The following is a 16,634-nucleotide window of genomic DNA, read 5'->3' as shown; positions in this document are numbered from 1 at the left end:
CGTTATGTTACAATTTGAAACAATGTTGTTATTTCTATTTGAATCTTGTATGACAATTTAGTATTGCAATGAAATTTGAATTTAATTAAATATTGTCACATAGTGTTATGAAGTCTCTAGCAATCTATACACACTTCGTCTCATCCCGATGTTTCCGCCATCGGTTAGGGTGTGACATATTGGTATCAGAGCCATAACTATAGGGAATTAGGTAAAGTAGGAATGCTTTTGCCTAGTCTTTAGTTTTAGGGCCTTACTATTTTGTTTTGCTTGACACTACATGCATGCCACTTTATGTGTTTCTTATTTATTCTCTTTGAGCCTTTTAAACATATATGTCGTTTTATCCTTGTGTACCATACTTGACATTCTATTCCTATGTGTTAATACTAGTTTTATTAGGTGTTAATATTTGTTTTAATATTTCAATCTTTATGTGCCATTCTCGTCAAGTTTATACTTGTTTATTTAATGTTCAACATACGCTTTTCCTCATACATTTTACTCGACTATTCTAATCCGCAAAACACTCGTATTATATAAAACGAGACAACTTCACCAAAATAGGCGTAAAACCCACAATTCGGTGAACGACTCTCAACCTACCTATTCTTTTTTTACACGAGATTCGTCATCAAGTTTGGAGTGAAATCCTCACCTCGATGTAGAATTTCCATTTCGAATTCTAGTGGACCCTCGTCTAAGTGTTGAAATTTAAAATTTTGACCCGACGAGTACCAACCACACTTAGGATACGAAATCGTCAAGTTAGGGGTGAAACCCGCACCTTGTCGACTAGTTGCACTCCTTGATTTTCAAAAATCCCGCCAAGTCTCGAAATTTTCGATTAATTTGGAACATGTAGTAACCGGAAGGGTAAATACCGTTAACCGACGTGTCGGCGAGAGTATTTCACCTATTAGACCAAAGCATGCTCTCAAATTCAAAAGACTCTTCAACCACTTTGGTTAGTCAACTTTCTATTTTGGAACCATCCAAGTTTCTTTTATCAAACTCACGGTTTATTATTTTCGATTTTTTGTCAATTTTGAACCATTTTTGAGATTTCACTTTTGCGCATGGATCATGCTATTACTTTTCCGATTATACATTATCTGCATGCATATTTTCACGTAATTTTATTTACACTCTTGTAACAACGAGTGGAGACATATCATCGAGATAAGAGTGATTTCCTTACCTTGACGATTTACTTCGCTTTCTTTCTCATATTACAACGATCTCACCAACAGTTTGGGGTGATTCCCTTACCTAGGTGATCGTTACCAATACTTTCTTTTAATATACTATGATATGTAAACACAATCATGCCTACGTCTAATCGTTTATCGTTACAAATCTTCAATCATTTCAAAATGCATTGTTTATATGAACGAATTTCTTATTCTACAATCTATTTACATATCGCTAACACCCACAAAATTCTTAGCTTTTTCCATAAACGCTTATTCCCCGATTTTCAAAATTTCACGAAATGCTACTTATCAACCTAGTCGGTCTAATAAATCCATTGCCCACAAAATTTCGTATTCCACGTAATTACTAAAACACACCCATCTCACATATCATTAAAGTAGAGATTTTCTATTCTCAATTGAGAATCAAATCAACTTTTTCGCACACACCTATAAAATATTACCAGTATTATTTAAGCATTTACTAAAACTCCTTTTCAAAACCAATAAAACATTTTTCAACAATCACTAAGTTCGTATACCAAATTCCTTTTTCTAAGGATCAACCTTTTCTCAAGAATCTATAAACTTCAAAACTTTCTAATACAAAGTTACTTAAAACGATGCAAGCTTGTTAATCCCAAGAACTTTTCAAAACCTCGCTCGATGCGCCAATTAAATTCAAAACACGTGGGCAAGGAAACTTCATAAGAACCAACAAATTCTCAACTATGTAAATTCTTTTAAAACCATAATAGCATTTCCATTCTTTTACAAAGTATCCTTTCGCATAATCCAAAGATGTTTTCTTTTATATTCTCTTTACATTCACAACCTAGATTTTACATTCCATGACAACTCAATCTATTTTAACTTCACGTTTTGCGCAAACAACTATATATGCATATCATTTTACACGTTTAGTCAATATCTCACAACAATTTCACGCGTGTCACTCGTTCGCTTTTTCCTTTCATACTCACAACTTTTAAATCTTTTACGCGCATAAACTCATGTATTTTGATTTATACTTTAAACAAAATCATTATTTCCTACATCCATACTTGTACATTTTATGCCTTCACTTATGTTCACACTTACACATTTATGTTATACTCATGATTCAAAATTCATACGTTTCACGTTTATACATACACTCACAATTATACATTTACGTTGTACTTACATTCATGTTTATACTACATTCATATTCATGATTTAGACATTTTATGTTTTCATTTACACTTGTACAACTTTGTTACACTTATATTCATACACATATATTTTATTCATACTTAAACCTTCATGTTTTACACCTATATTCACATTCACATCTATGCTCATACATCTTATGTTCACACTTATACTCGTATTCATACTCATGCACTTTATGTTTATACTTATGCTCATGGTTGTATTCACATTTTATACTCACTTTCAAACACGTTATGCTTATACTTATGCTCACACTCTTGTCATATGTTTTATGTTTATACATACATTCACATGCGTATTTATACTTACACTTAAACTCATACTCATACTCATACTTTCATTCATATTCATGATTCATACATTCGTACCCATACGCGAGCGGAATCCGAGGGATTCGCTTACGTGGGTCCCATACATACTTAAGCATGGGCTTGCTTACATACTACATTCTAACACGTACACATTTTTAATTTTTAAATTATGTATACCCTAATTCATACACAACTAGTACAAGCTATGCGGATCATGCGACGATCATTATAATCGCGGGTGCACACGGGATTATAGTGATAAGCGCATGAGAACCCTAGAGTGTACTACTGTGTATGGTAAGACACGGAATGTAACATGACCCGAATACGAAACGGACGTAATGTGGTCAAAACATGATGAATACGCCGCTGGTACTTCCTATATATAAGTGTTTTCACCATGTTACCAAAATTTCGTAAAACGTGCCATGAGAAATTCAGTGTTTTGCAGGCCTTTGGACCTAAAACAAACTTTAAACAACTCACCAACGCATTATATCCGATTATCCACGACGAGACTTCATCTTTAACACGCTACTTTTGTCTATCTAATACTTATATCATTCTTATACCTGCATTCGTTTATTAAAAATCAATTGTCCACTTCTATACTTCTAGTATTATCCATTATTTTTGTCTTTTATACGAACCTCGTTGACAATCAAGTCTGTTAAACCGTCTCCCTATTCTTATTTCTTATATAGACGTACTTAGTAGACTGTTATCACTTTATTCAAAGTACTAGGCCTTGTCGTTCTCCAAAACTTCATAATTTTCAAAACGTTTCAAATTTTCCAAGTCTCAATTCTTAAATATCACCTTATTGCCAAACCTTTTTCAAGCCTTCCTCTTGAATAAATTTCGGGACGAAATTTTCTAAAGGAGGGGAGACTGTAACGCTCCACTTTTTCGTGAATTACCTGAATTAGAAAGCTTGTTTTGTAATTCTATTTTTGGAAACCTTGCCTCTCTTGTAATCATATTTCATTTTATTGTCGTAAATCCGAGACTTAATCGAAATAAAACCCATTGTTCTATTTGAAATTAGACCCTACTTATTCGTTACACGTATATGTTTTAATTCGTTATACGTTAGGCGCCTTATTCGTGAATCTTGTAAACGTGTGACCAACTTACAAATACATATCATATATTCATGACATATATAGCCTTAATATGTCTTAAAATAAATAAATAAATAAAAGATTTAAAAAAAACTAACTCCTACTATCGGATCGCAACTTATGAGTGTAATGATAGTTGATTTTTTTCAATTAAATTAACTTTTTACAACATATATATTATTGGATGTTGTTTTAATTATATACCACCTCCCATTGTCACAATTAATACACAACCACTATTGTTAAACAAAAAAAAAAGAAAGTATGATAGCAGCTTTGCTATGACATCTTTGCTTTTAATTGTTTTGTTTCTTTTTAATTAATACCTCCCACCACATTATATTACACGTTCAATAGTTAGTTATATAAATAATCAAACATAATGTATTAGTGCACTACCTAACTATATGTTAAAAAGGAAAAAAAATAAATAAATAAAAGGAACACAAACTGCCCAAGGCAGACTTCCGATCAGACTCAACAACCAACATCAACATCTTTTTTTTTATTATTAAAAATCCATTTACTTGGATGTTGACTTTCATTATGTAAATGAACATTACACATCATCAAAACATAACAAGTAATACAAATATTCATATTAGCTTGCAAAAAGAAAAAAAATAATATAGAAGAAACATGACAGCCAACATCAGCGATCGGAAATGTGGGGGGAATTAAGTTGTCTTTTTATTAGTTTAACACCCAACTAATTACTATTAAATGCCAACCAACTCAACCCTAATTCATCCTCTATATAACCCAAGCCTCCACCAAGTCATTTTCACTTTACAAACACTCTCACAACTCTCTCAATCATCCAAAATCACAGCTGAAATCACAAGTTCGAGCAGATTGTTCAACCTTCACTAAAGTGAGCATAACTCACTCGTTTCTTGTCCGTTTTTACTCATTCTTTTTCCTATGTGCTTGGTTTGACCTTAACTTCGATTCCATGGGTTTTTCACAGTAAATAAGTCCCTGGAACTCCGCCAAAAAGGCTCCAAGTCCACTGATTGTTTTTGTTTTCATGAAATCTTTGTTAAACTTAATGAAACTTGAGTTTTCTTATCTAAAACCTATGTCCTAATGCTCATAATCAAATGAATGGTTAGTTGGGCTTAAAAACAAGGTTGAGACACTTGAAATCTGAGGATTAAACCTCATAAACTTTCTGTTTTATTTAGGGTTCTACCCACAAGAAGTGTTCAAGCTTGAAGCTTGGTAAAAGTGTGATGGTTAGACTAGCTTGGGCTATCTTTCGTGAACATCCACTCACTTCTTGATGTTTTCTCATAGAATAGTTGTTCATTTCATTTCTTATGTAAGTTCAAGACCCTCCTTGAATGTTTTTACATCAGGTGTAGTGGTGAACATTGGAGGTACCTAAATGGGAGCTTGTTCTTCCTACCTCATGTATGATTTCTAAGACACTTTGAGGTGCCTAAATGAAGACCTTAGTCTTCTACCTCATGCTTGACTTATATGATATACTATACTCTATATAATACTTATGTAATATTCGAACAAATCGAACTCTTGGTGATGAACTAATGGACATTCGTCAAGCTAGTAGATTGTATCATCTTAGGCCTTGACAACTTGTCATGATTCTAATGGAACCTTGTTCCATGAAGACATTTAAACTCTTTTAGAGTTTTATAGTGTCAAGAACAAGTGTCATAGGTGTTAGATGATTATTTTCATATGGTTATTTTCATGTTATTTAAACTCCAAATCCCTAGAACCATATGTAAACACCTCTTGAACTCCAAATCGAACCCATTCAACTTTCTAGTCTCAACAACTTCGTCATTTTGGATAATCGGAAAGCATATGCAATTTAGTGAGTATACTCGATCCCTTTTTCCCCTTTACACTTTGGGATGCAACATGTATACCTATTCAAAACAACTTTTATGCTTAAACAAAACATACTCTATCTATGAACGTGACATGAAACTATTGTGAATATTTGCTATGCTTGTATGCTATATGAACGATTTGGAACGTTATATGCTCATTAACTTTGCTAGCCCACCTTAACAATTATAGCGCTATAGGATTAACGCCCCGCCCGCTATTCTATTGGGTATTGTTAAGTAAACATTACCACCCCGCTAAACTATTGGGATTAGGCTATTGTATGCGTTGTATTCTTGGGTTTGATCATATAGTACGCCAAAATTGCATTGCTAGTAAATTTATTCACTATGTAACATGTTGGATATGAGTTTTTATTCTATTCTGCTATGTAAACAACCTTGTATACTCGCCTTTGCTTTTGCAATGAACTCTATTTTAATACATGATGCAGGTTAATTGTTGAAGTATGGACAAATGATGAAACGAGATTTAGGGTGGACTAGATACGCACCTAGGTTAATCTATCTTTTGTCGTTATGTTACAATTTGAAACAATGTTGTTATTTCTATTTGAATCTTGTATGACAATTTAGTATTGCAATGAAATTTGAATTTAATTAAATATTGTCACATAGTGTTATGAAGTCTCTAGCAATCTATACACACTTCGTCTCATCCCGATGTTTCCGCCATCGGTTGGGTTGTGACATAGCATGGACACCTCCATTTACAAAGGAAACTATGACGAAATTTTCTAAAATTCCAACACTTAGAAAATATTTTCTAACAAGTGTTTCCAAGTGTATTTTTAACTTTGTTTTTCAAAATAAACTTCGCCATAGGTTTTGTTACAAAAATACAAAGCATCGGAGGTGGGTTCATGTAAATAAAAATGGGTAAATATATATTTAGAATATATATTTTATAGTAAGACACTTGTGTGAATATTTGTTTACTTGGTGGAATAGTTATATTACTTTAGGGTAAAATAATATAACTTAACAATTACCATGGAAATTACAACCCCAAAATAATATCAAAAATCTCACGGAATAAATATTTAAGTTATACATTGGATGTTGTGAAACCGAACGCAAAAACGTAACTTATGAAATATTCCGGAAAATACTTTTACGAATATATTTTTGGTAAATATTGTTTTGGATACAAGAAGTGAAAATATATTATTTTTGGGAAAATATATATATTTTGGAATACATTATTTTTGGCAAATAAGTTATATATTTTCTAAGTGGGACCTAAAAATATATTATTTCGGAACTACAAATATACATGTATAAATACCCCCATCCTTGGGAAGGAAATACGATGTTAAAATACTTGAGAAGTATTAATGCGAAATATTGTTTAATCAATTATTCCATAACAAAATATAATTTAAAGTTAAAATAATTATTTTAACAAATAATTATAACTTGGAATAATATTCGGAGACACAAGAAACACAACTAAAAAACATTAAACTCTAAACCAAGGCACGGCCCGTTCGTCTAATAGACATTAGTACGTTGTAGGTTGTCGTGTCGCTGACAAAGTTTAAGTTGACGATACTGAAGACGCACTATAGTGAGTTCATGTACCCCTTTTCCTTAAACTGTTTTGTTTACTTACTTCGGGGGTGAAATACATGTTACAAAGGGATACTTACAATACTATTGGTATGATTAGCCTAGGAATAAACCATAGATTATGTGATAGCGTAGGCGGATACTTGGGACCATTAATCCTCGTATTAGGACCGAGGGGCATGAGTGTTAGATCTATTTGGGTGTAGTGAGCCCACACCCATGAGGCCGGGGTGGCCCATAGTGGTGACTATGTCTTCCAGCCGGAAGCCCGGTACAACTTTGTTAGGTTTGAGTCTTCCTACACCGTCACACATATCAGTGGCCTTGCAAACCGTTGGTGATCTTTTCCTTATTTGCAATCATACCGGGACATACATACATTGTTTACAAAGGTTTATACATACTCACTCACACATGAACTCGCTCAACTTTTGTTGATTTTTCAAACTACATGTATTTGAGGGAACTAGTGGATCTGGCGGGGTATGCATGTGTCAAGCTGCGTTTGAATAAAAGATGTTATCCAGGGTTGTTAAGTTTAGAGGGTGTATTCCTTTCCTGGACGGGATACATAATTCTAAACTCAGGTTTTATTTAAGTACTTTTGCTGAGTCTTGTGTACTCGTTTAAACACGTCATGGTTTGTAACTTAATTCAGTAGTACTGATGTTTTCAAACAATGGTATTGTGGTAGTTTCTAAACTTTATTAATGGATAAACATCTTGTGTTTTTATCATATAGCATTGTTGTGATTGATTGCTATGGTATTAAGGAGTCACACCAAATAACCACGCTTCCGCAAAAGTTAGGGTGTGACAAAAAAATGGTTTTTTTGAGTTGTTATAAATTATAGCTCAAAAAAATAGCTTTGATTATTTTATGGCGTTCAAACAAATGTTTTTTTGAGCTGTTGTAAATTATAGCTTAAAAAATAGCTTTTGAGTGTTTATGGCGTTAAAAAAAAATGATTTTTTTTGAGTTGTTGTAAATTATAGCTCAAAAAATAGCTTTTGAATATTTTATGGCGTTCAAAAAATGGTTTTTTTGAGCTGTTGTAAATTATAGCTCAAAAAAATAGATTTTGAGTGTTTTATGGCGTTAAAAAATGGTTTTTTTGAACTGTTGTAAATTATAGCTTAAAAAATAGCTTTTGAGTGTTTAATGGCGTTTTAACTGTGTATTTTTCATGGATTTTTTTTTTCTGAACTAGATGTTTTTATGGCGTTTTATTTGAACACCCAGTTCATGTGAGTGGGTTTTTTGACAATATTACTCCTTAGTGTAATTTAACATCAATGCCACATGTCACCACCAAAATCGTTCTCACTCTTTTCACCGTTCTCTCTAAATCGTAACCCTGTATATATATATATATATATATATATATATATATATATATATATATATATATATATATATATATATATATATATATATATATATATATATACACGGGACCGCTAAAATGAAAAACCACCTCCAGTTGTAAGAACCATGAGAATATACCGTACGGGGCGAGTTGGACCAAAATTTTTTTTTCGTAAACGTAGATGTGTGTATTATAAACACATTTGTAAAAAAAATTAAAAAAAATTGTCGTGTGTGTAGTTTTGAGCACCACAAGTTTGTGTTTAGGGGTACCGTAAATTTTATTTAAAATTTACGGTACCCGTAAATACAAACTTGTGGTACTCAAAACTACACACACGACATTTTTTGGAGTTTATTTTACAAATGTATTTATAATACACGCATCTACGTTTATGAAAAAAATTTTGGTCCAACTCGCACCGGATCAAAAAGTTCTCATGGTTCTTACAACTGGAGGTGGTTTTCATTTTAGCGGTCCACTATATATATATATATATATATATATATATATATATATATATATATATATATATATACATATAGGATTAGGTTCAAGAGTGAACACTAGTGTAGCTTGCGAACTAAGTGAACTAATCCTGGCCATACACGTGTGTAGATCAATGGCCAGGATTTGATGTTGAAATACACTAGTGTATTTTACGATTTGATGATGAGATCCTGGCCATACACGTGTGTAGATCTATGGCCATGATTTGTTCACTCAGTTCGCAAATACACTAGTGTTCACTCTAGAACCCCGCCCTATATATATTGCCCAAAATAAAATAAATCAAAACTTTAAACTTTTAAAGTTTATGACTTATTATTCTGGTGAAAAAGACGGATTTCGATTTGCATGTGGTGAGCATCGGCTCTGATACCACTGAAGGGATTCATGGCATAATAATTTTTTTAACCCGGTTCATATGTATATATATTTATTATTACAAAGATTAGTCAAAAACTTTTGACAAATATGTATACATACATATTTGTTAGTTAAATAAACTTTAACTATTAAAATATATATATATATATATACACACATTTTAAGCAACGGTAGTATAGGTAACAATATATAAATAATATGAACATTTTTATACCAAGGAGTATTCGCAATGGAACAAGATCACCGACATGCAAACACGAAATAAAAACACAAACCATAGGGGGTTTAGATATACCTTTGGTTATTAAATAACCGGTTGAGAGACCGAGGTTCAACGAACAGGTGATAGTGACACGAACTAACGAAACGCGAGTATAGGCCCGTGTAGCGGCGACAGTTGCCGGCGGTAGCGGCGTGGCCGGTGGTGGCTATACTTGTTGCGGGTGCCTTTTTGAGATTTTACAAGTTCTTCCAACAACATTATGCAAGACCCAAAAATCTCAATCAAATAGAAGATGGAGGTTCATGCATGTTTGCCAAGTGGCGGACATGCATATGCATGTGCGACAAGTGGCAAAGAGACTATGCATGTGCGACAAGTGGCGATGCAAGTGTGCATGCGCGACAAGTGGCGTAGCACAGGTGCATGCACGAAAAGTGGCGAGATGAGTGTACTTTTCTCACATGGTTCATGTACCAGTCTCTCAGTTAAAAGCCGCAACAAGTTTATTAATTAACATAAACCCGCTCATGATCATAAATATATTTATGACCTGTTTCGCATATCGTTCGTAATTACCAGTTAAACCAGTTAAGTGGATTTCAGTTCGTTGCCCACGGTGTAACTCTTACGGGTCAAGACTCGGTCGGTAGCGTTGATATATCGAACTGGACATAAATATCCAACACATAATCATTAGGAAAATCAAATGTATGCATCATGTAAACTAGGGTTATTGGATTTTATCACTTCCAACTATTGGGTACTAGCCGCTGCCACTCTCAACTATCACTTTGACTCACACCACTCCCAACTTAACACTTTGTGTGTTACGTCACTCCGCAGGTGAATATTTCTTAGTGTTTGACTTGTGTTATTGGTAATATTAAATTAACACTTTGTGAATTACTAATGACTACAGATGAATCTGCTCCTAAAAGATAAAAAGGGAGCAGAAAACCACTCAACCGGATTAACAAAACACACAAAGTGTTAGGTTGGGAGTGGTGGAAGTCAAAGTAATAGTTAGAAGTGGCAGCAGACAATACCCAATAGACGAGAGTGATAAAATCCAATAACCCTATAAACTAATACAAAGCAGACTCTACACAAAAAAATGCATTTATGTTACTAAATATAATAACAACATTGATGGCAAGCAAGGGCATACTCACATAGAGTGGGTTGGGGTCCTCGAACCCTAATGTTTTAAAAAAATCTTGTAGAACCGCTATATTAATTTTTTAAGGACCCCATAAAAATAATAAGATAGACATCATATTATCAAGATTATGCCTAACATGGTGGTAAATCCCTTTGTTTTCCAACAAAGAGGCCAAGAGTTCTAGTCTTATAATACCTGCATTTTTGGTCTTTTTAAATTCAAATTAACACTAATGGTTTTTTAAAGAATGCACAGCAGCCTCTCTAAGCATTTTCCTAGTGCATAGCAGGTCTCCAAAGTAGAATCTTGATTTAAATGGTTGAAGAAATGAAGGATTTTTGTTCCTTTCTTGTGTGAAGATGGTATTAAGGAAGTGATGCTCGTATTTAAGAGAAGGACAAATTAGAAGGTAATCTCGGTTGTTTGTTTTGAGGGGGTTAAATTTTCAATGCAATGATGTTATTAGGGCTTGAATAAAAGAGTACTAAGACCGCCCGTAATGGGACGTTTGTTTTTAAAAAAAATTCAAAAAAAAAAAAAACGCTCGAACACGCCCCCACACGACTACACCCCGGCGTTTTGTGGCGTTATTTGCGAAAAAAGGAGGTTGGCGTTTTTTGAAACACGCCGAAATGGAAAATGTTTGGCCAATCAAATTAGGGCATGTGGGTTTAGAGAGAGAGATAGAATGTGGGGTTTGAGTTTGCCGGATTTTTGGCTGGAATTTCTACCGGAGGTTGCAGCTCACGAAGAAGAAGAAGGCCCCTGTAGGTTTGTTCTAAAACTTTGTTGTTGACACATTAGGCCCCTGTAGTTTTAAACTTCAATATCTTTAATATTTTAAGATTAAAAAAATGCTATATCAGTCCCTAAAGTTTTGTTTATTAAATGTCATATTTGGATCTTTTATAAAACTTAAAATTTTGCAATGTAATTTTTTAGTATTGTATTTTTTTTTAATTTAATGAAGTATTTTAAGTTTTTAATTAAAAAAATAAATAATTGTGTAATGATTGGATGGGGCGTTATTGGGCATTATTCCACTACGCCAATTTTGCAAAAACACCCAATAATGTCCCCATGCTGACTGGACTGCCACATGGCAAAAAACGCCCCATGGTAGGGGCATTATTGAGCTAACCACTACACATGGTCTAACCATCAAATAGCAAATATTTTTTTCCCAAAATAATCTACACACTAATATATAATTTTTAATGACAAACTCACATACCCCTAAACTAACTCTTAAATTTATACCATTCGATAGAACTTAAACAATATCCACTTGATAAGTGTACAAAAAGTTAAAAAAGTTACAACGTTCATCTGGGTATTAATATCAGTTGTTTATTAGTGTAAATAACACAGACATCATACATACGATATACACGCACACTAACTAGCATACATATGTTACGCAGTTTAATGAAGTCAAAGTTTATCAAAAGATTGTAAAATCAAAGATAAATCCATTAAGCAAAGATCTAAACATTTACTTTTTTCAACTTAAGCATTGGAACAAGTATAATGATAACACATTTACCTTTTATCATGCAAAGTTAGAATGAAAAACACAAATAAAAACATCCTAACAAACCCATTTGAAAATAGTTTGAGATTTTATATGTGTTTACATCTAACTGCTTGTGTGTGCTTAGTGACCATCATGGTCGCGCCACCAAGACATGTTAAAACCTCTCCTTTATAAGGTGCACCATCATAGTCATTAGGGAAAGCAAATGTATGCATGATGTAAACTAATACAAACACAAACTCTACAAAAAAAAAAGCAGTTATGTTACTAAATATCACAACATTGAGGGCAAGTAGGGGCAGACTCATATAGAGAGGGTCTAGGTCCCCGTACCCTAATTTTTCTAAAAAATCTATCTAGTAGAACTGTTATATTATTTTTTTAAGACCCCATAAAGAGTTGGTAAATCCTTTTGTTTTCCTAGCATGGTGATAAATCCCTTTGTTTTCAAACAAAGAGTTCAAGAGTTCTAGTCTTATAAAACTTGCTTTTTTGGTCTTTTTAAATTCAAACTAACACTAATGTTTTTAAAGAATGAGATTGAAAAAAAAAACAAAACACGCATTTTAAATTCAAACTAACACTAATGTTTTTAAAGAATGAGATTGAAAAAAAAACACGCATGCGTAACAACCTGTCTAAGCATTTTCCTAGTGCATAGCAGGTCTCCAAAGTAGAATATTGATTTGAATGGTTGAAGAAATGAAGGATGTAGGTCCCTCGTGGAGGATGAGGTTAAACCTTAACCTTGTTATAGTAACACACTAGCGAGTGCGGAATCCAAGCTAGTATGCAAACCGAGTTGAGACAAGTATAAACACAAAACACACAAGATTCACCGATTAACACCACTTGTATTAATGCGAATGAAGGTTCCGGTTACAAGCACAAGGTTTACAAATCAGTTTTGTAAACTCTCTAACAGTGTGTGTTCTTGACAGAAGTGTCTCTCAAGTGTTTCCAAAATGTCCAAACTGAAAAGAACACACTGCATGGGTATTTATATCCAAACACAGCAGGTCTGACCAAAGGATCCGATAGATGTCTCGAAGGATCATCTATCGGTGTTAAACCTGTCGAAGGATCAAGAATACTGGTCGAAAGATCATCTTTCGATCAGACTTCCATTGAAGGATTCACAGTGACCTTGAAGGGTGATCTATCGAGGTCTATCCATCGAAGGTTCAACTTTCGAGCTCATCGAAGGATCTATACTATCCTTCGATGAGGCATCCTTCGAACTAGACATGTTACATTCATAAACTAACTGTTTGGCCAAGTCAAACTAGGAGGATAGTTGACTTGGTCAAACTTACAAGGCTAACTTAGACATCGTTTTACATCGAGACTGAATACAGACAAAGTACAGACACAAGTGCACCAACAAACTCCCCCTTGGCTGTAGCTTTGTCTCGATCTTTGATGGGTGCAGATTTGTCTCGATCTTGATCATCGTTGATCTTCATGTCTTCAAGACTCTGATGTCCTTTCAAGTCTTCAATGTCGGAGGATCTTCAAAGTCTTCACGTCTTGAAAGCAGGGAGTGTATCAACAAACTACCCGTATCATGTAGGAAGTGTGTTGACAAACTCCCCCTTAACATAAGCTCCCCCTTGAGTTATGCTCGTGAAAGACTTGATATTTACAGCTTGAGATTCTTGTGGTGTTGATGATGGTCCGCGGCAACTCGATCATCTTCATCTTTTGAGTGCCTTTACTTCATGTCTTCATTCCGAAGCTTGTCATCGACCATGTTCTCCTAGCCTTTAGAATCTGCACATGCAAGAAATCTAAACGCGTAATGAGAACAACTGCTTGGAATATAGTTAACATAAACAAATGACACACGTATGACCATGTCACAATCAAACACCGTCCGACAGTTTGAAAGTTTAATAAAATTGTCAATTTTAGTCTTTAACTTTCAAAGCTTGCAAATTTCGACCGTTTATGAAGATTTAGTCAATTCGGTTTTCGTTCAGATTTCAGGTAACGAAGACTCGAGCTCCAACATCGTACGATTGAAAATAAAGTAGAAATAAAATCTTTTTGGCTTTTATAAAATTTATATTAAAACACACCTAAAATTTTTTTGGTATTTTTGAATAAATTAAAAACAACAATTTTAATATCCTTTGAGTGTTATCAAACGACATCACCGCTAATGTCGTGCTGATATGCACCAAACGACGAAACTGTTTAAAATAAGACAATAAAAGTTAAGCAGTAAATAAATATTTACAGACATTCTTTTTGCGAGTTTCGAGGGTAAGAGAATCATATCAGTGTACGGTCATGCCAAAACACTTTTGTTGTTCAGTTAGTTAACATTAAAATAAGCATCCTATAACAATTATCGGTATTGTTGTCCACTTAAGCTCAACTTATCAGATGTAATCATGGCGAGGGGATACGTTAAGGTATGATTTATACTTCCCGACCGGTGTTCATCCACATCACGACACATTCCCGTATCAAGGTATGCACGAGAATTCATCTTACCGGTGAGTATACCGATTATCATCTGTTTGACCGTATATGATGTGAGATTCTCACTTATTTTGATTTGAAAACAAGCCCTGTGTGATAGAATCACTTATTTATGAGGAACTTGATTTTCATATGCATGAGGGCACAGGAGCAAGTCCGTGAACAGGTCAGTACTTTCGTACAGCAGAGAGACGAACTTGACTCCCGGATAAATGTGATATTTTATCACTTATTTGTTTGGACATGTGATTGTTTATCACTTATTGAGGTCGAATGCAGTATGTAATATGTACACGTATGTATAGTATCATGGAAGATCTAGACTTGCGTCCCCATTATTTTTCGGTAAAAGATACAACCATGATACCCAGATGATAAGCAGCATAAAGACCGAATATCTCAGAGCCTCGGCAATCTATCAAACGAAATTTCGGTACTAAGACCATATGCCAATGAATGGTTCCCACCTGGTCTTCAGTCGATTTAAGTTTATATCACCCTGCACACTTTAAAATGATTGTGAGCCTACCGATACATCTTATATAGAGCTGCTTATCGTTTTTCATTTAAGGTTTAAAGAGGTTTGAATAGACCACTGATGTACTATCATTTTCTCTTTTGCTCGCCAGGAAACTCATTTTTGTTTTTCTATTGTTTTTGTGTTTTTGAAATTTTTCAATGTTTTTGGATTTTCAGATTTTCGGATTTACTCCCCCTAAAATCAATAAACTAAGACAAATTTAAAACACAAAGGTATTTACAAAAATGATTTTCTAATGTTGGTTTACTCTTGCTTGACCTTAATGCCGTTTACCAACAATAAAAAGTCAAATCTTGATTTGTCAAATGCTTTGGTAAAAAGGTCGGCACGTTGGTCATCGGTGTGGACCTTAACAACATCGATTAGCCTTTTCTCAAAGCAATCACGTATGAAGTGATATTTGATTTCGATGTGTTTGGTCTTTGAGTGCTGCACAGGATTTCTAGTGATCTGTAATGCAGCAGAATTATCAACGTAAATAGGAGTAGTTAGGAATTCAAAACCGTAGTCCCGCAATTGTTGTTGGATCCAAAGAACTTGGGAGCAACAACTTGAGGCAGCAATGTATTCAGCTTCACATGTTGATGTCGCGACGCACGTCTGCTTCTTGCACTGCCATGTGACTAGGCGATTTCCTAAAAACTGACATCCAGTCGTTGTGGATTTGCCGTCGATTTTGCATCCGCCATGATCAGAATCACTGAATGCGATCAGGTCAAAGTTATTATCCCTAGGGTACCATAGACCGGTGTCAGGGTAACCCTTCAAATAACGAAAAATCCTTTTTACAGCTGCAAGATGTGAGGCCTTCGGGTTGACTTGATATCTGGCAAGCAGGCATGTTGGGTACATTATGTCTGGCCTTGATGCTGTGAGGTACATAAGAGATCCGATCATTGCGAGATAGTATGAGGGGCTAACAGCTTCACCCTTCAACTCTGGAGTAATTCCGTGATTTTGTGGCAGTGGGGTACCACTGGGCGTTGCATCGGACATCTGGAACCGGCTCAAGATGTCACCAACATATTTAGTCTGATGAATGAAAATCCCAGACTCAGTTTGTTGCACTTGTAGGCCCAAGAAGAAGGTCATCTCCCCCATAGCACTCATCTCGAATTT

Source organism: Helianthus annuus, chromosome 14 (assembly GCF_002127325.2).
Source record: "Helianthus annuus cultivar XRQ/B chromosome 14, HanXRQr2.0-SUNRISE, whole genome shotgun sequence".
NCBI lineage: Eukaryota > Viridiplantae > Streptophyta > Magnoliopsida > Asterales > Asteraceae > Helianthus > Helianthus annuus.
This window is presented reverse-complemented; position numbering follows the sequence as displayed.